This window comes from Bos indicus, chromosome 12 (assembly GCF_029378745.1).
Source record: "Bos indicus isolate NIAB-ARS_2022 breed Sahiwal x Tharparkar chromosome 12, NIAB-ARS_B.indTharparkar_mat_pri_1.0, whole genome shotgun sequence".
NCBI classification, from domain to species: Eukaryota; Metazoa; Chordata; class Mammalia; order Artiodactyla; family Bovidae; genus Bos; species Bos indicus.
Window position 1 is genome coordinate 88,907,457 of NC_091771.1, and position 23,677 is coordinate 88,931,133.

Below are 23,677 nucleotides of genomic sequence, written 5' to 3' on the forward strand. Positions count from 1 at the left end.
ACGAACACGGCGTGGCCATCATGGTACTGCCACGGCCTCGTCCACGTCCAGATGGCACTCGGGGTGGGGGTCCTTCTGTGGCTTACTCCAGTTTCTGTGAAAACCGTGTGGAGACTGCCAACAGGACTCTGATGGTCTTGTGCAAAGTTTGCACAACTTCGTGCCTAGAGGACCCGCGAGCTCAGGAAGCGGCCCGTGCGCACCGCCGGCTTCTCCCGGCCCAGGCTAGAAGGGTTTGTTTGCTGGAGACATTTTCCCCTCGTTTCTGTACACCCCACCCCCACCTTTTTTTTTTTTTTTTTTTTTAACCTCACAGGGCTCTTCCGTTGTCGTGGCTGAGACTTTGGCCCTCCTCCTCCTCCCCCCTCCCCCGTCAGAGAAGCCCACCGTAGCTGGTGAAATGATTTCCAAACTGGTAGCGGGCAGAGCGCGCGATCTGCAGACGCGGGGCTGGTGGGTCTGGTCAAGTCCTGCCTTTAGGAGCAGATCAACACGCGTCTTCACTTTCCCAACAAAGACTGGGCCACGCGGATTTCTTCTTCGAAAAAATCCAGTTAATTCGGGAAACCGCACCCACGGCCCGCGCCACCCCCCACCCCACTTCTGCAGCCCGGCCCTCCGGGCAGAGGCTCCAGAAACATCGGCGGCTGAACGTAATAATAGGTTTGATTCCTTGGAAACTTCAAGTGAAAAGCAGACTTGGCCTTGGCGCGGCTCTTTTTCCAGCGTGGCTGTTTGGCGGGATTGAAAGGCCCGGCCGGGAGGGAAGGGAAGGATGGGGGGCGCGGGCCTCCCGGAGCGAGGAGCCGAGGGAGGTGGGCCCTGGCCCCCGCCCCCCAGCCCCCCAGCCCCCCAGGGTCGGGGCGGCGAGGGGACCGCGCGGAGGCCGAGCTCGGCAGGAGGGGACTTAGGACCCCTCACCCTCGCCCACAGCTCGGGGTCCGCCCACCCCAGCCCGAAGGCGAGGCCCCGCGGGGGGCACGGAGCTCCCCTCCCTCCGCCCTCGCCCCTCACCCCCACCCTTCCTCTCCAGCTGCGCGCCCCCGGGAACCCGGCAGTGTCGGCGGCGGGCGGCGCGCGGGGCCCGGTGCCCTCCGGGCGGGGGCGGCCGGGCCCCCGGCTCCCCGACGTCGCCCTCCGCTGCGGGCGATCTCCCGCCCCCGCCTCTCCGGGCTCTCTCCGCCCCCGCAGCCGCGGCGCCCCTCCGCGTCCCGAGGCCTCTCTCCGCCCCTCCCTCTCCTCTACCTCCCCTCGGGCTCCGGCTCCTCCGCGCTCCTTCTCCGCGCTCCAGGCCTCCTCGCCTTTGTCTCCGCGCGCCCGTCCCGCCTCCCCCGCGGCCGGGCCCGGGCCGCTCCCCGGGGTCCGGGTCGGGTCGGCAGGTGCCCCGAGGGCCGGTGCCCCGTTCCCTCCGCCGCGTCTCTGCAGGCTCGGCGCGGGCGGGGCCGCGCGGGGTGTCAGCCGCGGGGGGATTAAGACGACTGTTGCGAGGGAAGAGGGCAGAGTGTTTTGTGTTTAAAGAGAACGGGATTAGCGGAGAGAAAGTCCTGACCCGGGGTCAGCGGCGAGTCAAACCCTTTTACAATCAGCGGGCGGAACGGGCGGTCTTCGCGCTCGGCCGCAACAAGTTGGGGGCGGGGAGGCCGGGCCGCGCGCGGAGGCGGCAGGGGGACCCGGGGGCCCGCAGGCGGCCGCGCGCGCCGAGGCCCGCGCGAGGGCTAGTCCTTCAGCATCCTTCTCCGTAACCGGAGCGTCTGTCTCCGCTCGCTGGGGGCAAGCCCGCAAGGCTCCGTCCTGCCCGGGCAGTTCTGTTTCCAGAAGAAACCACAACCAACGACCCAGCCCTCGGTCGGCCGGCCGGCCTCTCGGTTTTTTACCCGAGGGCCAACGGGCCTGGGTTCCTGCAAACCATGGTGTGTGTGTGCGTGTGTGTGCGCGCGCGCAACAGCACGGAGGGGGGCATGCTTGGAATATATTCAGGCTGTTTGTGGCTGGAATGGAGCGCTGATCTGGGTTGTAAACCCTCGGAGTGTAAACCCAGGGAGTGAGATCCGCGAGGCTCATCTGAAAAGTCGGGAAAACTGGAGTTTGCGGTGACGGGTGGGGGGGCGGGTGGGGATCAGGGAGAAGGAAAGAGGAGGACGGACTGTGCTCCTCACTTGTCAGGGGTTCGCGCTGCGGTTACAGCGCGAAGAGCGCTTCCAACTATGAAAAATAGATCAGGAACCCAGACTACTTACTGATATATCCAAAGATAGAAAAAGATCATCTATTTTGATAGTGAAAACAAAACAGAACTGCCATATTTTCTTCTAAATTGGCTTTTCATCTTTAAATGTGAAAACACCAACCCGAGAAGAGAGGGAGAGAGAAAAGCCGTGTTAAAACCACCACAAGCAAATAACTCCCGGCGAGCTGAGGAGCTGACGTGTTTGCACAGCCGTCCTGGGTAACGCGGGACTCAGGGTGAATGGGTTCCCGGCTCAGAGCAGGACCCGATTCCTGGTCCCAAGTTGCTCAACACAACCTCTGGGGGAAATGCATCTATAGCAGAAACGCCGGACACTGAGAGCAATTCTGAGCGTCCGCAGGCCGCCGCGGCAAGGACTTAATTGCCCGCAGCCCCTTCAGAACGACCGTGTGGGGCATTAAAGATGCTGTTTGTGAAGAACAGCAGGGCATCACATGCAAAGCCTCGAAATAGTCAGCCAGTCAAATCAGTGGAAAAAATCAGCTTTTGTTAGATTTTGCAGTTTCAGGAATTAGGCATTCACTGCAGAGCTGCAGTTTTGAGAAATTGCAATGTCAGGCATGTTCCCAATGGGGAAATATTGTGAGAGTGCGGAGGAATGTCAGGCTGGGTTTGACAATGGTGGGGGGAGGCTGACAAGAGTGATCACCCAGCCATTGTTCTCTGTCTGCACCCCGGAAATGATAAGTAGAGACCGAATCTAGTGGCAGCAATGGTCCTACGTGCTCGAAGACACGGGGATGAGAGTCTTAGCCTGGAAAAGACTGACCCCAGGTTTCACAGAAGGAAAACTGGACCGCACAGTGCACAGAACCTCACAGATACGGAACACTTACGGACAGAAGAGTAGCAGGCAAGGGCAGCCCAAAGACATTCCAAGCAGAGGCCAACTTCTCTTTTTATTTCTAAGCAACAGAACAGGAGGAAGCCCAGGTGGACATGTTTCTAACCTGGGAATGGATGTAGAGACCTCATGCTTTTCAGTCATCCAAACTCTAGGGGGAAATTTAGGCACATGGGGGAGCCCGGACTTGGGCAGGAAGTTACCATGAATGCCCACACAGAGGGAAAAGCGGGAGCTCTGTTCTTTGTGTTAGACATGGCACTGAAGGGCGATGTTTATCCTGTAGGAACTGGGGCCACTTGCATTTCACCCCAGGAAGCAGCGACACACCTGGGCGGTGACAGGACGCATCCATGTGAGTGGAGGTGGTATCTGGCTGTATCTAATCTCTGCCGACCTTGTCCAGCAGGATGGGGAAGGATGTGGGATTTGGACTGAAGGTGAGTCTGCGGGTATGCAGCAGCTGTGTCCTGAGTTAACGTCTTCACCGGTGAGTCCATCTTCTCATGATCACACCCACCTCAGATGGGCATTAATGCTTCATGATCTGAGTGTGTGCTCTGCCCAGGAAATAGTAGCCTCTCAATAAATGGTGCTTCGCCAGGTAAGCCTGTGTCCACTCAGGCAGGGACAAAGTGGAGGGTTGTGACCTCAGTTGGTGGGGGTGGCCTGGGTGGCAAACAGTGAGGATTATACAAACCGGTCTCCATCCCCACCCCCACGGCGTTATCGCCCATTTCCTTTGAGAGTTACCTGACGAGCATTGTGTCACTGGCTCACCTGCCCGGCAGACGTTGTCACACATCGATGGTGGGCACGGGTCACTCTCGGGGGGCCTGCCGTGTGCATGGCCTGTGTGCAGACCTTGGCACTGCAGTGCTGGACTCGCCGGCCTCACTGTGCCAGTGAGCCTGATGGCACAGGCGGGAGCGTGACCCTGAGGGGCACTACTGGGGGACAGGTGGTGGGGGCCCATCCTGGGGGCTCAGGGAGGGTCCTTCAGAGGAAGCAGGAGCTGGGCTGGAAGCTGGGACGCCTGGGCTGCTCTGCCCCTGGGGCCCTCCCATGGGGCATGCACCCTGTCTGTCTGCACAGATGAATGTTGCAACGACTTTGAGCAGAGCACGTCTGATCACGACCTTGTTCAGCGACAGCCGCCCACATTGCCTTAGAGTTGGCGCAAAGTTAGCCGCAGAGGTTCACGCGGCAGGGCCTCTCACATCCAGAGGCACGGATGCTGGGAGAGCTTGTTGCCAAGGCAGGGGCTCAGACCAGTCCCTGGCACAGGACACTTCCTAGGTCCAGGAGGACCCAGGCCCAGCCTGCTCCTCGGCACCCCCAGGGATGCTGAGCAGGTCCCTCGGGACTCGGGAGACCCAGGACACAGCACAGGCCCCAGCACATGTGTGGTGACCAGCTGTCCAGACCGTGTGTGTGTGGGTGTGTTAGTCGCTCTGTCATGGGACTCTTTGTGACTCCATGGACTGTAGCCCACCAGGCTCCTCTGTCCATGGGACTCTCCAGGCAAGAACACTGGAGTGGGTTGCCATGCCCTCCTCCAGGGGATCTTCCCGATCCAGGGATCAAACCCAGGTCTCCTGCATGGCAGGCAGACTTTTTACCATCTGAGCCACCAGGGAAGCTCAAGACTCTGCTTAGATCACTTAAATTTGAGGAGCAATTAATTGTTTATAAAGTACTCACTGAACTGTTCAATTTAGATGATTTTTGAAAAAACTAAACTAGCAGGAGAAGAAAAACTTAAGCTGGATTATCAAAATCTTGCAAGTAGAGAGGACTGACCAATTTACTGGTTTTATTTTCCATTTTTGGACTGGCCGTTCGACTGCCTGAGGACGCACTGGGCCTCTCCTGGAAGGCAGTCAGGCAGATGCAGGGGGCAGGCCCCCCACACACACTTCTGCTGTAAAGAATGGGCGATTAAACGGACTCAGCAAAGTCATATGTTGTGCGTTATCGAGCTCTAACTTTACCAAACTAATTCGTATTTACACAGACCAGGTCTGCACAGCCTGTGAATGCAGTATGGGCCAAAACACATAAGTAGTTGAGCATTGTTTTAATGATATTTGCAAGTGGGAGAAGAGCATTTAATAGTACAGGTGAGATTGAATAAATGGGTTTTGTTGAATATATAATAACTGTAAGCATAATAATATAATACTTAGCTATTGTCTGTAAAATGGGGATATCTTGTTTTTCAAAAAAAACCCTGATACATTAAGTACTTTCAGTAACTTTGAAAGGAAGAGGTTGTGCAAATAGAATGACAGAATGAGCTACTGTGTATCAGCACGGCTCGACTAGAAACCACACAGCTCTGCAATGCATGTGACTGTTCCTGCAGATCGTAAGAACGATAGCCTTCCTTATATTTATAGATACAGATCTAGAGAAAGGTGTGGTAAGGGAAGAAATTTGTGTCTACTTGAGTAGCATGTGGGAAAATAAATTTTAAATAGGATATAATGAGAGAAAATGTTCTATAGATTCAAAACTGTCTTGATAATACAAGAGTTCCTATAGAGTTTTTAGCAAATTTCAGGACTCAGGGCATCATTCAAAAAATCTGATAACCTGTACATCTTAACTGTAGCCTTTTGGAGACGATGACAGTGTCTTTGCTGTCTAAATCATTCATCATTTTAATGGATAAGATGTCAATCCAGACAATCAGGCCCCTGTGCACAGTAGGCAGGGGAGAGTTTCTTAAACTCTCTTGTTTTGATCATCAGAGCATATTATTAATACCATCACTGCAGTTATTGTGACTACGTGCGTACACCTCGTACACTATACATCCAGGACCACAGACATTCCGTCAGCATGCAGCTCGCATAGAGAAAAGAAGATCCTGTACAAAGAAAGAAAGACAGGGAAAGGGAAGGAGTGGGGAGAGAAGGAAGGGGAATGGAAGGAAGGAAAGAAAGGGGGAGAGGCTGAACAGAAACGTTTAAGTCACAGCTGATGAAATGGAGAAGTAAATTCAGGCTGACTCTTAGCACAGTCTTGCCCATGGTCAGAGCCAGTAGACTAAGGAGCTATTTAAAAACTCAGAGGACTCCCCTGTGGTCCAGTGGGTAAGAATCCACTCGGCAGTGCAGGGGATGCAGGTTCAATCCCTGGTCGGGGAACTAAGATCCCGCAGGCAGCGGGCAGCTAAGCCAGCCTGCTGTGACTACTGAGCACGGAGCGCCGCAGCTAGAGCCCACACACCAAAACGAAGACCCTGCAGGATGCGAGTGAGGCCCAAGGCAGCCAAACAAAGAAAGCAAGCTTTTTTAAATTGAAAAAATTAAAAGTTGGTAGAAATCCTAGTGCTGGGAACATTTACAATGGAAATAAACAAAAAGCTGGAAAACATATTTTAGCAAGTCCTTGCATGTGACTTTGCATGTCAGTAGTGTCAGCTCAGTCGCTCAGTCATGTCCGGCTCTTTGTGACCCCATGGACTGCAGCACGCCAGGCCTCCCTGTCCATCACCAACTCCTGGAGTTTACTCTGACTCATGTCCGTGGAGTTGGTGATGCCATCCAGCCATCTCATCCTCTGTCGCCCCCTTCTCCTCCCGCCCTCAATCAGTACTTCACCATCTCTACCTCTCTCTGAGTTGCATGGATTAAAATCTGGTTATGTTAATTGAGTAAGATATTAATGTAAAACCTTTCTTCTCATTTAAAAAAGCAAATAATTTATTTTAGTCTTTCAACCAAAATTACTACAAGAAATATATTCTCAATTTTAAAATATTGATGACAAGATTTGGATAATGAATGAAGTTATACACTTACTAAAGGCAATTACATGAAAGCCTTCAAATAATTAAACCATACTTTATTATCTAAAATAAATACATCACCTGTAGCAACTATTTGCAGAAAACCAAAATTGTCTTTAAAAGTCACAGCTCAAATGTAATCATGTATTTGCATTAAAAATAGATAATTTAAATCAATCTATAAGCTACAAGTTCAATATAAATTTAAACAGCTTAAGTTTTAAATGAATGTGAAATAGTTATGATTACATTAAATTAGGTTTGAGGAAAATAGCACATTTACAACATTTTAAGCAAAGTCTCCGCTTAAGGATTTTTTAAAAGCTCAACAAGCGAAACGGGGTCAGCGCCCCACCCTTGCCTGTGCAGCCTCTGTGGAGCCTGGACACCTGCAGATTCGTGACGTGAAGGCCTGCTTTTGCTAGAACACCTTCCCAGATGTGCCCCTGGCCAGAGACCATTGTGAACTGACCTGCCAGCAGCCCCCAGCCTCCTGGAGAATGGGCTCCAGGTCCCACTTGATTGGTTTGTTCTGAACGTTTTATTTCAAACATCAGCACAGTTCCAGGCACCTCGTGGGGCCAACAGCTGTTTGCTGCACTGGCCTCCTGCGCAGAGCCGAAGTCAGGGCTGGTGGGGCCGTGCCGTCTAGGACCAGCCCCAGCCCGGAGGAGCCCTGCGTTTTCTTTTTTATGCAGACTTTCTCTTCTCTTTGTAAACCTCATGCTGACAAAACGTCTCTAGTCCTGGCTGCTGCGGGCAGAGAACAAGGAGCAGGGCTGCCTGGAATCCCACGATAGCCACCATGGCACTACCGCACGTGGCAAGGCTGGATGTGTCCAGTCAGTCCTGCCTGGGAAGGCAGCAGTTCCGAAAGCAGAGGGCAGCAGTGTGACTTATTCCCGTGACTCTGGAATCAAAACATCTGATCACCTTTTTACTCTGTCAGGGATTATTTTTCTCTTACAGGCTTACTCAGTACCCATGAATAGGAGGAAAGAGATAACTCTCAATTTTGCACAGTAAACTACCTTCTCCTAAGGCTTTTTATTATTTCAAAATTTATTTTGTTTTTGTTCTGTCTTGTTGAGGAAGCTGAGAAGGACCAAGACAAGCTCCAGGCAGCGATGAGGGAGGGCAGCTGGCCTGGGACCCGCCATGTGTCGAGCTGCAGAGGAGAGCGGCTCCGGGCACGAATACAGGGGTGTTGAGAGTCCCTGTGGAGACACTCTGGCACCGCCCTCCGCCTGGAGGCCGGGCTCTCTGATTATGTGGTTATGTGATTGCCTTTGAGCTGGATGGGGCTTCCCTGGTGGCTCAGCTGGTAAAGAATCTGCCTGCAATGCGGAAACCCCGGTTCTGTTCCTGGGCCGGGGAGATCCCCTGGAGAAGGGATTGGGTTCAGTATCTTGAGCTTCCCTTGTGGCTCAGACAGTAAAGAATCTGCCTCCAATGCAGGAGACCCTGGTTCGAACCCTGGGTTGGGAAGATCCCCTGGAGAAGGGAACGGCAACCCCCTCCAGTATTCTGGCCTGGAGAATTCCATGGACCGTATAGTCCATGGGGTTGCAAAGAGTTGGACAGGACTGAGTGACTTTCACTTCTTTTGAACTGGATGGGATTGAAATATTTTGGTTGGGTGTATTCATGATGGTGACTAGAATGTGGGAACAGTGGAAAACATAATTCAGACCAAGAAATACAGGGAACACTGAGAAAATTGTTAGGAATGAGGGGCTACCCAGACGCCGACAGGGGACCAAAAGCAGAGGGGGTCAGAGAGGGGTCACCTTGGAAAGACGTATGTGTTAAAGAGAGCTGGCAAGGAGACCCCCGACCCCCGCTCAGAGAGGTGCCCCGGGAGGCTGCAGTGCAGACGCCTGGACGGGAGAGGGGTTCTCGGTCACCTGCCCGTGTGCTGAGTGCCCGCTGCAGGCAACCAGCGCCGCAGGCGGCTGGGTTTCCAGCAGCACCAAGCCTGGAGGCCGGAAGTCAGATGCCAGGAGCGGCCAGGCGGTTCCCTCTGAGGCCGGAGGGAGGACCCGCCCGGGTTCCCCGGCTGTCGGCGGTTCGCGGGCGTCCTTGGCGGAAGGACATTCTGGTCTGATCTGGAGTGGACGGTCCGTGGGGCCGCAAAGAGTCAGGCAGGACGGAGCGACGTTCACTCTCACGTTTGGCTGGGGGACACCCTCCGTGATCGCCGAGCATCTCCGTGTCCAGGTCGCCCTTTGTAAGGACACCGCACACACGGGCCCACCCTGACACCCGCTCTTGGTCGTCTGCAGAGGCTGTATTTCCAAACAAGGTCCCACGGTGGGGGCAGGGGGTGGTTAGGACGCCCTTCTTGGGGACGCCATTCCATTCCAGCCGTAATGTCCCCTCTTTCGACCACGGTTCCAGCCAGCGTTCTGGCCGGCTGAGTGCTGCGTGCTCGAGGGCCCTGGCATACGGAAGATTGAAGAGTGTGGTCTTCTGCGGGCTCTCGAGGCTCCGTGTGCAATTCTCCCCTCAAGCTGTTTGTGACAGCACCTCCTGATACAGCCAAGCAGGAGCCCACCCTAGACTAAGCAGCCACGCAAAAGCGCTGCCGCAGCTGCGACACACCAAGAGCACTTACTGGAGTCACGCTGAGGCAGCACCTAGCGGGCGCAGGCGCGCGGGAAACCGACCCCAGACGCGCTGCTCCGGCCGGAAAACAGAACAGTCAGCAGTGCGCAGGTGCCGGACGCGGCCTTGGTTTTATTCATTCTTAATTCACGTTGTCTTGCTATATTAAATGCATCTTTGCAGACCATCTTCACGTCTTTGAAGAACGCAACATGTAAAGAGGTTAATCACTAGAAAGTTCACATATATAATCTCATTTAATCCTCACTGCATCTCCAACTTAGAAGTATAGTTGTGCTTAGTCTCGCAGTGGTGTCTGATTCTGTGTGACCCCATGGACTGTAGCCCACCAGGCTCTTCTGTCCAAGGGATTCTCTAGGCAAGAATGCTGAAGTGGGTTGCCATTTCCCCTTTATACAGATTAAGAACCTGAAAGGTTAAGCTATCTACCAAAGGGCATATCACTGAGGAACAGAAAATTCAGAATCAAAATCCAGAGCTGACAGATTCTAATATTTATGTAATACATGGGATTATTTTTAATAGACTTTATCTTTAGAGTGGTTTTAGGTTCACAGCGACACCAAATACAAAGTGCAGAGATGACTCCCTCCCCCACCACGCCCAGCCTCTCCTCCATCATCGTGCCCAACAGATGGTACACTTATCTCAGTGGATGAGCCTCCACTGACGTGTCACTGCCCGGGGTGCGCAGTCTACAGTCGTGTGACTCTGGCTGTTCTGCATCGACTGCGGTTTTGGACAAAGTCGTAATGCCGTACACCCTCCTGTACAGGGTCGTACAGAGGATTTTCTCTGCCCCCCACCCCCGCCCACACTGTACTCCTCCTAGTCACCATCCCTGCCGCCAACCCTGGAAACCACTGACTGTGTTACCGTCCCCATACTTCTGTTGAACACTTTTCTAAGGCAAGCACTGTTACAAAGTTCATTAGGAAAAAACCCTTGTTTCAGGCACCGCAGCCTCAGTCCCATTCCCCAGCAGCAGCTTGTTATAAGACTCTGGCTGTTTTCCCCATGGTTTATCTCCACAGTTCTGGGTTATGTTTTGATGTTTCTTGTTCTTTATTAATCTGGGCATTGTTTATTTGGACCTTACTCACCAGACACTATAAAGCTTTCACGTTCTTTGCATTCTTCCCCAGCCTTCTTTTTCCCCACATAGGTGTATCACTGTTTCTGTTAAACCGATATTCAGTGTGCCCCGCAGTCCGTTCGTGGAAGGACTGGTCGTGGCTGAGACAGTGCGAAACTGTGATTATACTTCTTTTCTTTCAAAACTGTATTTCCCCTGAAGTCGTTAACGGTCTTGTTTTGTGAGACCACTTGTTCTTTGACACTTGGTTCCTCTGTTCTTATACAAATTCTCTCCAGGCTCGGCCTCACTACGGTAAACGCCCTCGACACTATTTTTGCAAGATTAAGCGTGTCGGGAACGTATGAGCTCAGCCTGCTCCTCCCGCCGTTCCTGCCGCGGTCTTCTGCCCCCTGCCCCCTGCCCCCAGCGGGTGGCTGCTCTAACGAGGCCTGCAGTCGTCATCGTCTCCCTTTACCTTCCTTCCAGGGCCTCTTTCACTCTCTGGGTCCCATGTTGTCCCTCGTGCTGACTTGCCCCCTCGTTCTGGTCACTTCCAGCAGGCTGTACGACACTGGAGTGGTGGTTTAGCTGGTTAAAGCATTCTAAAATCATCTTCCTTTAAGGTTCTGCTTTCTGTCCGGCTCTCGCTTTTGAGTAGCCCATACTGCTTTCTTTCTTTACAGTCTCCTGAGGGCTACTTGGCATACAGTAAGCTACACATATGTAAAGTGCACAGTATGATTCCTTTTGACAAGTAAGCAAACCCCGCAACAGTCGCCACAGTTTGAGAGTGAACATGTCCGTCACCCTCAAGGCGTCCCTACCTTCTCTGCAAACCCTCGCTCCTGTTCTCTCCCCTAGCAGGTAATTAGTCACCTGCTTTGATCAGTTCAGTTGTCATTATTTGTCTGCGTTTTCTAGAATTTTACATAAACAGAAGTGCATAGCATGGACTCCTGCTGCCTGTCCTCTCTCCCGGCATAATCTCCCTGAGATGCACCCATGTTCTAATGGTCTGTCCGTCCTTCCTTTAATTGCTGAGTTGGCGTCCGTCCTGCTGTGTGGATGAACTGCTGTTTGTCCACCTCTTGATGGACACCTGTTTCCGTTTCTGGCTGTCGTGAATTGTGTACAAGTCTTTGGATGAACATATGCTCATTTCTCTTGGGTGAATTCATAGGCATGGAATGGCTGCTATTTGGTCTGTGCTTAGTCGCTCAGTCGTGTCTGACTCTTTGTGACCCCATGGACTGTAGCCGCCGGGCTCCTGTGTTCATGGGGACTCAACAGGCAAGAATGCTGGAGTGGGTTCAATTTTTAAGAAATTGCAAACCCTTTTCAGAGTGCATGCACTGCATTTTGTTCCCACTAGCATGTACGAGAGCTCCAGTTTCTCCGTATCAACACTTGCTTTCTGATGTTAGCTATGCTCCTGGCTGTGTTCGAGGACCCCGCGAGGCTGTACCTTGCTTTTCCCTAACGACGAACCCCTCGAGCACCCTTTCGCTTGTTAGCCACCCCTCTACATATCCTCTTTGGAGAAATGTCTGTTAAAACATTGGCAAATGTTTTCTGTCTATGGCTTACCTTTTCATCTTCTTAACAATGTCGTTTAAAGAAGAAGGGTTTTACATTGTTGTTAAGTTTGGTTTACTGATTTCATTTTTTTTCATATTTATGCATTTTGTGTTATATTTTCTTTCACATAAATCATGCGTTTTCTGGCAAATGTATTTTATTTTATTTTTTGCCAAATTCAAGGTCATTAAGATTTTCTCTTAGAATTTCTTTGGAAATGTGTTGCCCAATGAAATAGCCACTACCTACATGTGGTTATTTAACATTACAACATGTAAAATTAAAATTTTTAAAATCGTTTCTCAATCACAGTAGCCAATTTCAAATGCTTGGTAGTTATGTGTGGTTATTATCTTGGGAAATACAAAAATATCTCCAGCATCAAGAAAGTTCTAGGGAGGGAGGTGGGAGGGGGTTTCAGGATGGGGAACACGTGTACACCCGTGGCGGATGCATGTTGATGTGTGGCCAAACCAATACGATATTGTAAAGTAAAATAATAATAATAAATTAATTAAAATAAATAAATAAATAAAAAGAAAAAAAAGGAAAACAAAACAAAAGAAAGTTCTATTGAATGATCCCCTAACCTTCTAGAGCGTTACCTCCCGCATGTAGGCCAGCGGTGCGTCTGCACTGACTCCTATGAGGCCCCGCATGTGGGCCAGCGGTGCATCTGCACTGACTCCTATGAGGTCCCGAATGTGGGCCAGCGGTGCATCTGCACTGACTCCTATGAGGTCCTGCATGTGGGCCAGCGGTGCATCTGCACTGACTCCTATGAGGTCCCGCATGTAGGCCAGCGGTGCGTCTGCACTGACTCCTATGAGGTCCCGCATGTGGGCCAGCAGTGCGTCTGCACTGACCCCTGTGTATGAGGCCCCACATGTAGGCCAGCGGTGCGTGGGCACTGACTCCTATGAGGTCCCGCATGTGGGCCAGCGGTGCGTCTGCACTGACTCCTATGAGGTCCCGCATGTGGGCCAGCGGTGCGTCTGCACTGACTCCTGTGTGTATGAGGTCCCGCACGTGGGCCAGCGGTGCGTCTGCACTGACTCTATATGTATGAGGCCCCGCATGTGGGCCAGCGGTGCGTCTGCACTGACTCCTGTGTGTATGAGGCCCCGCACGTAGGCCAGCGGTGCGTCTGCTCTGACTCCTGTGTGCATGAGGTAAAGGTTAATGCTTTTTGCATGTGGCTGCTCACTAGTTCTAACAATCTCATTGTTTGAAAAGATTATTCTCTCCATTAAACTGCTTTGGTACCTTTGTTGACAATCAATTGGCAATATGTGTTTGGATCTGTCTTTGGACTCCTTATTCTGATACACTGATTTATCGGCTCATCTTCCTGCCAACACCACACAGTACTGGACACTGCAGTTCTAAAATAAGCTTTAACAACAAATAGTGTAAATTCTCCTACTTTTTCATTTTTTCAAGATGGTTTGGCTTTTCAAAACCCTTTGAATTGTGAGGGACTTGATACCTTAATAATACTGGTTCTTCCACTTCACTGCCCTGTTGTATTTCTCCATTTATTTAAATCTTTAACTTTTTGAAAGCAATGTTTGTTTTCACGTGCAGATCTTGTACATCTCTGGCCATTTTTCTCCTGAACTGTCTCACATTTCCTTCTGCTACTGTGAGTAGCAGTGCTTTTTATATTTCATTTTCTGATACAAAAATACCACTGGTTTTTTTAATCTGGGCCTTGAATCTTATAACTTTGATAAATTTCTTATAAGTTATGGTAGGTTCATTTTGCAGCTTCTATGAGATTTTTGACAAAGACAATTTTAGTACCAGCAAGTAAAGATTTTTCCTTCCGCTCTAATCTAGGCATCTTTTTTTCTTTGTCTTCTTTTACTGGCCAGAACCCCCAGCACAATGTTGAAGAGAAGCTAGGAGACAATATTGTCGTCTTATTCTTGATTTTAGGGGGCAAGCTCTCAATCTTTTTCCGTGTTGGCTACGGTGGCGGGTTAGGCACTAACTCAGGTCCAGCTCTTTGTGACCACACGCTCTGTAGTCTGCAAGGCTCCTCCGTCCATGGCTTCTCCAAGCAAGAATACCGAAGTAGGCTGCCATTTCCTTCTCCAGGGATTCTTCCTGACCCAGGGATCGAACCCATTCTGTTGGATTCTAGATCCATTCTCTTCGACCTGTTTTTATTGTTTGCTGGTTTCTCTTGGTCTCCCTCTGTGAGTCATTTTTTGATTGCGTCTCTCTCTCTGCTTCCTGAAGCCACAGGAAGACGTGCGTTATGTAAGACTTCTTTGTGTGTTTGCTGTACTCTCTCCATCTCAAATGACATGCCCTGCAATTCTGAAAATTTTATTAATTTTTGAAGCATTCTTCTCTCTACTCTCTCTGTCCTCTCTTTCTGGAGCTCCCGTTAGAAGACACATCTCCATCACCCTCTGACTTTGTACAATTTTTTCCTTTCATTCTCTATCCTCCCACCTTCTTTTTAGGCTCTGATTTCTTGAAGAGTGTCCCATATTTATCTTGCACTTCTTCTATTGTTTTTTCAGGAATCATATTTCTAAATTCCAAGATTTACACTGTTCTCTGAGTTTCCATGTATATATGTATTGTTGTTTTTCGGTCGCCGAGTCGTGTCCGACCCTTTGTGACCCCATGGACTGCAGCATATCAGGCTTCCCTGTCCTTTAGTGTCTCCCAGAGCTTGCTCAAACTCATGTCCATCGAGTCAGTGATGCCACCCAACCATCTCATCCTCTGTCGTCCCCTTCTTCTCCTGCCCTCAGTCTTTCCTAGCATCAGGGTCTTTTCCAGTGAGTCGGCTCTTTGAATCAGGTGGTCAAAGTATTGGAGCTTCAGCTGCAGCATCAGTCTCTCCAATGAATATTCAGGGTTGAATTCTTTTAGGATTGACTGGTTTGATTTTCTTGCTGTCCAAGGGACTCTCAAGAGTCTTCTCCAGCACCACAATTCGAAAGCATCAGTTCTTGAAATGCTGATTTTTTTCATGCATATCTTCTTTGTGATTTTTTTAAAATACTTTTTATTTGCCCTCAATAGCTTCTGTTCTTTCTGAATCCCCTATGCATGTTAGTTTTGGACTCAGTCTTTCCTGCTGGAGGTTTTCCACAAAAGTCTAGTCATCTTTTTTGTCTGTTAATATTTAACAGTGAGTCCTCAAACCATTGCCTGGAAGCTTTGGGGGTCGCTATGTGATAGCTGACAGGCTTTATTATAGCCTGAAACTTGAGTTTCATTGCAGGAATATCCAAATATCAGTTATCTGTAGTTTTCCTGCTTCTGGAAACCTTTCATTTTTCTAGAGAAGTACTCACAATTGCCTACAAAGAGTCTTAAAACAGGCCAGCGGAAGGGATCACGGGACTCACAGCTCAACGCGTGAACTTTGTGCTCCACGCTCAGTGTTCGGTAACAGTGTCACTTGATGCTGGAAGAAATACCCCAAGGTAAAATGAAGAAATAATAAATTAATTACTAGCAAATGAAAACTACTTTATAAAAAATCAAAGTCCCACATAAAAATCAGTATTGAACATGAAGGTGTGGCAGCAAAATCTGATTCCAATAGCAGACAGTATAGTCATTTAAGAATGTCATTAAAATATTGCTTTGTTCCTTCAGCTGACATCTATTACTTTTTTCAATCAACTACAGAGTTGTTAGCACATAAAATATTTTAAGTTGAACCTAACTCCTTAATAAACAAAGCAATGAAGTATTTCTTTGGGGGAAGTCTGCTGGGGGACGTTCCTGAGACACTAGGGCTCCGTGAACCAGGCAGGTTCCTCAGGCAACAGACCAAGTCGCTCCTCTGAGCATCACCTCCCGTCTGCAGAGGCAGTACATCCTCCTTAAGGCCTTTTTTAAAAAGTCTTTATTGAACTTGTTACAATATTGCTTCTGGGTTTTTTTTGGTCAAATTTTTTATTGGAGGATACTTGCTTTACAATATTGTGCTGATTTCTGCCGTACATCAACATGAATACCCATAGGCATATATGTCCCCTCCCTCTTGGAGCCCCCTCCCACCTCCCACCCCATGCCACCCCTCGCGGTCCCCACAGAGCACTGGGTCGAGCTCCCTGAGTCACACAGCGCGTTAACACCAGCCATCTGTTTTACACAGGGTAATGTAAATGTTTCCACGCCACTCTCTCGATTCTTCCCGCTCACTCCTTCTCCCGCGGTGTCCCCAAATCTGCTCTTTATGTCTGCATCTCCACTGCTGCCGGACAGAGAACAGGCTTCTGTCTTATGTGTTGCTTTTTTGGCCACAAGGCACGTGGGATCTTGGCTCCCTGGCCAGGAATCAAACCTGCAACCCTTGTATTGGAAGGCGAAGGCTTATCCACTGAACCCGCCAGGGAAGTCCCCTTAAGGCCTCTATTTATTCTAACATTTTAGGAATCTGGTTCTCTATCACTACAGACGACTCCTAAGTGGTACAATGAATATGGGGTATTAACTTGGCCATTTTTCCATCAGGGAGAGGAAAGAGGAATGCTGGGATTCCCAACTTGTCTCTGAATGAGCCATTCCACATGGGTCCTAGAAGAGGAAGCCAAGACAGATCCAGGAGTGTGTCAAACAGCTAAGAACCAGGATGTAAAATCTGTTCCAATCCCCACATCAGACGTGGCCTGTCTCTCTAGAACACAGAGAGCAAAGCACGGTGTTCACCCCAGAACACCCCCACGCCTTGAGGACATGGCCACTAACCTGGGGTCCACCGAGCTCTCCTGGGGTCCGGTGAGCTACTCTGAGCTACCCTGAGGTCTGCCAAGCTACCCTGGGGTCCAAATACCCCATGAAGAGAACTCAGAATGTCCGCTGAACTTGGACAGAAAACTAGTCACCTTTATTTCTATTACCCTTTAACTGAAAGCCAGCATCTCAGTAGCCCACACGCCACGGGAGCAGTAACGTTCCCGACAACTTTCCTACCAATGGAAATAATCAGTATGTTCATGTCACAGTATGCTTGTTGCAAATATTACATTTCAAAATATCATTTATGCTCCCAGCCACTTTGAAATTGCAGTCGCTTTTGGATCTGCCACAGAACTTGTTACTTAGTGCATTATGGAGGAAAATTATTACTATATCACACAATATTTTTAAAATATATTCTGATATTTGCATTTCAATACGAGTTGTTTCCCTGGCAATCTTAAATCTTAGTTTTAACCTTTTATCATGGAGGGCTTGGAACATACATAAAAGTAAATGACATGCGGAAGCTCACATACCCATCACCCCGTTTAGCCCCGGACCCTTTCCATTGCTGCGCTGCCTGCAATGAACCCAGACATTATGTAACTTCATCTGTGAGTATTTCAGCTTGTACTTCTGAAATAGAAGATATTTTTCTTCAAGTATAATCATAATACCATGCTTGCACTGGAGAAAACCAACACGTCCTTAAGTTCATCAGATATCCCATCAGTGTTCAAATCGTCAAGCATCCATAAGCGTTAGCTTTTAAATTTATTTTTTCAATTAGAATTCAAATAGGTTCATACTTTGAATTAGTTGGTATGTCTCTTAAGCCTCTTAATTTCTAGATTCTGCCTCAATTCTTCTCTCTTCTTACAACTGATTTCTTGAAGTTAAAAAAAGTGGAGAGATTTTTTTATCCTGCAGTTTCTCCGTTGGAAAGATCCTCTGGAGGAGGAAATGGCAGCCCACTCCAGCATCCTTGCCTGGGAAATCCCATAGACAGAGGAGCCTGGCGGACTGCAGTCCGGGGGGTTGCACAGAGTTGGACACGGTTAGGAGAAGAAACACAACAATAACCCCTCTGAGTTAGGCCCCCAGACCCAGCGCGTTCCTCGGGGCTCCTGTGAAGCAGGGCTGCCCGTGGGGAGCTTAAATGTCTTAAATACCCTGTCTCACGTACTCCATGGCCCTCGGTGCATCTCCCCCGCATCCCACCGACGTGTCTCGCGTCCCTCCTGCCCCACGGGTCTCACTGAGGGGGCAGGGTGGGTGGCTGGGAGCATCTCGGTCGTCAGGTGTGAGCTGGGATGTGAGCGTCCCCGTGTGTTAGCGGTGTGCTCTGAGCCCTCATTTCCTATTTGTAAACACACGTGGCAGCACCTGGGGGAAGCCCCTTGGCGGGCTGTAGGCGCTGGGCCCTGGGTCAGTCGCCTCCTTGGAGGGTAAACCTTACTCTCTCCCTGTCCGAGGTCACAGCAGCCCCTCCACGTGGTTCTAGGTCACTTCCTCCCGGCCTGGTCACTCTGGACAGCAGTGGCGAAAGCCACACTGGCGAGTCAGCCCAGCCTGGGTCCAGATGCCAGGGCTGTATGGTTTTCGGCTCTAAAGAGGGCAGCAGATTCTTCGACAGGACAAGGCAGTGAGGGGAAGAACGGCAGTGTCCGGCGCCTGCCGGGGCTTTAGGGAAGGCTGTGGTTACCACTGTGGTTGCTCCTCCCCAAGTCCCCGGTATGCTGTCCAGCCCCTCCCAGGGGCCTGCCCTCTCCCCTCTGGGGCGGGTGGTGGTGTCTGCTCCCTGCCCACCTCCCACCTGGATCCTCAGGGCTGACAGTGGCCCTCATCTCAGCACACGGGGACGTTTGGGCACCGTGAGCTCCTCTCTGCAGCCTTCTAGCTGCCGGCACCTCTTCCCTCCAGAACGCTGCCCTCGCTCCACTTCTCGGCTTCTAGGGACCCCACTGCTATCTCTGCTCCACCCACTGCCTCTTCCCGTCCCCTAGCTGGGAGACCCCGTTGCCCCGGTGACAGCTTCGTCCTGTTCCCTCTTCTCAGGACGTCCCTTCCCTTGACCTTCCCATCAACTGTGTGGTGTGGATAACCACTCTGACCCCAACTCACGTGTCCCCACCAGAGCTGCACACGATACTCCCCGAGTGACCCAACATCCCCCGCGTCTGACTGCGTGTAGATTGGAGATGCTTTGTGTGTTTGAGATGCTTTAGGGGGGCACCCAGCAGTGCCCCCATCTTCTTTTCTTCTGCCCCTCAGATATTCCCTACTTTATGTGAAATAAACTGGCAGATTTTCAACCCGGATTCATCTTTCACAGTCCCTGCCTTGGCTGATGGTAAACTCTCTGCATTGCCGATCCTGCTTCAACACAGACAATTCCTCTTCCGCCTTTAAGATTTAGTGCGCGCCCTCCGTTCTCAGGTGAGCAAGGCCTTCTTGGGGCTGGAGGGAGGAACCAGGAAGGCAGGATTCTGTTAGGTTTCATCTCTGGCCAGAACCAGCTCCGGCTGCAAACACACACACGCTGCGTGATGATGACCACAAACAGGAAGTCATCTTCACTGCGGCCAGAAGTGATGCTGAGGGCGGCAACCGAGTCCCGAGCCTCCGCTCTCATCTGCCCTTCCCACGCCTCCTCGGGCTGCGGTCCTGGCATTTCTGGATCTTCATCTCTGTCGCGGAGGGCACACCCCTGGCCTGTATTCCAGTCCCGGCACAGATGTTGCCGGCACTGAAATAAGCCGAGGTCTGAGCTCCTCTGGGGTCCCGCCCATGGGAAGCAGAAGGGAGCATGGCCACTTCACAGAATTAGAGACTAGAAAGAGCTTTTGATTTTGGAAGAACAGTTTTTTTTAATGGATTTATATGCATAACATCCATTTGCAGTTGGTGATGGTGGAGTCGGTGACTAATAAAAATGTCATTTCCTGTGATTTTTATAAATTACAGTAAATATGCAGTAATCACCCACATTAGCTGCTGAAATGCAGGCAGCCATCTGGAGGGGAGACCAGGGACCGCATTGAAGCCTCAAGAGGTAGACCCCACAGGTGCAAACTGACACCTAGGAAAACAGTAGTTAATACACGCTAGAATTTGGAGAAGGGGAAAGTGTTAAAATAAATGTATGTCAAGCAGACAAATTTGGACTTCTCCATGAGAATCTGTCATGTCAAACAGGAAATAGCTATAAATTACTTGTAATAGTAAAAATCTTGTCATTTATAACCTTTAAAGCAACGGGCTCATTTAACACATCAACTCATAGATGATAATCTAGGACAGTCAGCCTGGGTATTTATTTCAGTTTTACTGTGTAGAAACCAGAGCAAACCATGCATGATCCACAAAAGACCCCCAACATTCCATCAGCTCCAAGAGCCACAGAACCGGAGAGCCACGGCTGCGGGCCCAGGGAGAGGAATGTGTCAAGATATGAAAACCCTTTGATCCTACCAAGAAAATTAAGACATGATTAGAAACGTCATGGTTTGGGTCGTCCCATAATGAATAATTCCAAATAAATCCCACCATTATTCTGTTTATTTGTTTTACTAAGAGCTATTTGAAGTCGTTGGAGCTGAAAGTATGTTTCAACATGCCAAGCGCATTTACAGTATCTTGTAATCATCTTGCTAACCAGTTCACAGGCAAACAGTGATTGGAGTTCTGTGTTTATTTCAGATACCTCGGTGTGTCCTACCCGCAGATAAGAATCCGGCTCAGAGACCTTTCTGAAGGGGCTGCAACACCCCCGGGAAATTGTCCCAGGAGTGTGACTTGGGAAGACGAGTACATGAAGCATCTTCTGCTTTACTGGAAGAGTCAGTGGCAACTAGGTACTTATGACAGCGGTGCCTCGTGAAGCTTGCATGCGCTGCATATATATTTGACGTCAGTTGATTCAGGGTGGGGACAGGTTCTGGAGAGAAGGAGTAAGGGCAGAGGACACAGCCACACACCAAGCTAACCACTCACTTTTTCCACCCAGAGTGGGAGTTGGGCTCGGAGACACATTCACAGCTCTGTTGTCATCCTGAGCTCAGAGGAAAAACCAAGCTCGTCTTGGTTCACAGAGACAGCAACCCAAGCTTGTAGTACCTGCAGCTTCTACGCCCTTCTCCCTGGCACCCCCACCCTCCTCCGCATTTGCTCCCTTACCTGCGAGGCACATGTCTGTGGGGTACAGACACACACACCCCGCTCAGCCCAGAAGGGTGCAGCCACATTGAGAATCCCTTGGTCTGTTGTTTGGGTAACTTCCACACTGTTTTCCTCGTCCACATTCTGCCAAGGTCCACTGTTGCGGGGTGGGAGGAGGGGTGAAGATTTGCCACTGTCCAAATACAGGAACGCAGGCAAATTTAAGAAAAAAAACTGAATTTCATCTTAAAAAAGAAGTTAAATTTTGAAAATTAGCTTCAACCGATACACAGTTTAACAGATTCCTTGCGTTATATTGGTTATCTTAGATATAGTGGTCTCTGAGTTTAGTCCTGTTTTCATAATAATGGCTAATTCTGTAGCTGGAATGGTTGCCAGTGAGGGGAGAAGGGCGGTGAGGGCAGGCGGAGCACGCAGGCAGAGTGTAGGCCCTCTTCTCTCGCCTTGGTGAACACTCTGTAATTCGGGGGGGAAAGCAGACCCTGGGGAACAACCTCTCCGGATGAAGTCTTCAGAACCAAACCCCAGCCAGTAATGACACTGACCTCAATCCACCACTCTACTTTGGCAGGACATGTCCATGTGGGCAGCGACACACTGATTTTGGCAGGGAATCTTGATGCACCAAATAAACCGAAGAACTGGGGTTCTTTCCGAAGTCTAGGTAATATTTCCAGAAATGCCAGCCACTTACATCTTTAGCCTCAATGGCTAGAGTATTACTGATGAAAGAATATTTGTCTTTTCTCTCTCTCTCTTTTGTTTTTTGGTGAATTGAAGGGATAACTGTGTTGATGCTACATTTTTTAACCACATAACTGTAGAGTAGCTGCTGCCTTTGTTGACTACATATTAACACATCTGTTCATTTTAGCAGAGTTACTTTCTATAGAATAACGAATACTTGTTTAAACATTTTGGGCAAAATGGTGCACATTCATGAATCACTGACAGCTGCGCACACTGCGTTTTCTTGGTTCTAAGACACACATTTTGTTCCATCATCTTCGGAATCTAAGTACACCGTTACCCTCGGTGACAGCTCACAGCTCTAAGTGGCAGAGCTTTCCATGCGTAGTGGCACGTGAGATAAAGACGCGTCTCACTGTCAGAGGCATCTCAGGCTGGTGGAAAAGAAAAAGTGCGCGCGTGTGTTCGTAACCTGTGGATAATTTCTTGTCCACGTGGTCTGGGCTGAAGAGAAGTCACATCAAGGATCGTCTAGTCTTCCATGATACTTCCTTACAGAGGGATTACAAGTTTCACACCCAAACTTCAGCATGGCTCTCTTTATTCTAGAAAGTCTTGTATTTAAAATAGCTGGTTCTCACTAGATCACAATACGCATTTGACAGAGGAGTCCTATTGCCTTGGACCAGAGGTGGTCCAACGCGTCTGCAAAGGCTCCTGATGAAGAAAACTCTAGAAGACTCTCAAAGGATGAAGGAAGGGGACCAGTTTTCCGATTGGTACCCAAGCAGATGCTTGACGATGAGTCAAAACGGAAAAATCAAAGTTAGTGCCACTGAATGGGATTTAGTGAATATTCTAGGTTTCAAGATGAGCCCACAAATGTGTATCAGAATACTCAGCTCCACTTGTGCACGCTTCCTGGAACCTTTACAAGGCAATTACCATAATGCAGGAAAATCACTCCCGCCGAGCCCACAGCGTGCGGGGCGACAGCTCCAGCCTGAAGTCTTTCTGCACCTTTTCCCAGAGCAAGTCTTCAGGAGGCCTGGGACCCAGTGTGAAACATCAGGTCAGTTCGAGGTGGTGTAGGGACCGTAGAGAGAAGAGAAGGAGTTTGTTTCGATTGTTAAACTTTTCAATGACAAGGATTCCAGACAGGAACAGCTGACACATGGCCTCTGTGCTCCAGCACCGACTGTGTGCACGAGCCTGCTGGCCGGAGACACAGTCCCCTGGGCACACGGGGAGGGTCCACCTTTACGTGTTTCTGGCGAGGTTGATGCTGCTCTGCGTGCAGCCCTCTGCTCTCCCCACGTCTCACTCTTCCTGGGAGCATTACCTCAGCGTCCTCTACGTCCGATTTAAAGGGAATTACCTATGACTTCAATTATGTGTCCCTTATCAGCTGATGTTACACTACACGGATTTGCATTGAAAGGCCACAAAGAAAGAGCAAGTCATGGCAGCCAGCCAAATAAAAGAGTAATGTTCTGGTGAATTTAGCCTAAATAATTTACTGCTATATAAAAGTGGAAAAGTGGAAGGTGAACCCTTTGACCAATAAATCTCTCCTGCCCGTGAAACCCTTATCTGGTTGCCTCCAACATATTCTGCACGAGGAAGCCATCACCATTGGCTCTGGTTCGTTATTTGTAAACCTTGATCTTCTGCACTCGGTGTCCTAAATATGGATAATTAGCATCAGTTTATCACGCTTCTGCATATTTCCTCTTCTCTCCAAACATGCATGCTTCTATTGGCTGCCGTTCTCGCGCAGAAGATTATGGAGACAGATTGCAGAGAATGAATGTGCTCAACGAGATTAGGAAGGAATAGAAATAGCAACTTGGCCAATAAATTCCTCGTGAGAGCCTTATCATGCAATTACACGTTGCCTCGCGCCAC

The 23,677-nt window shown here is 49.7% G+C and overlaps 1 long non-coding RNA gene across 3 annotated transcripts in view; it reads left to right on the top strand.

Annotated features, from left to right (window-relative positions):
- The window catches only part of LOC139186258 (uncharacterized), a 49,900-nt gene that overhangs the window by 14,626 nt on the left and 11,597 nt on the right, over window positions 1-23,677 (top strand). Inside the window, exons 2-5 of one of the 3 annotated variants that reach the window (XR_011569828.1) lie at window positions 3,379-3,532; window positions 19,172-19,336; window positions 20,600-20,754; window positions 21,651-21,743. This is a non-coding gene — a long non-coding RNA (uncharacterized lncRNA). The remainder of the gene's footprint in view (window positions 1-3,378; window positions 3,533-19,171; window positions 19,337-20,599; window positions 20,755-21,650; window positions 21,744-23,677) is intronic. The other 2 variants (XR_011569826.1, XR_011569827.1) reach the window with 2 other exon arrangements.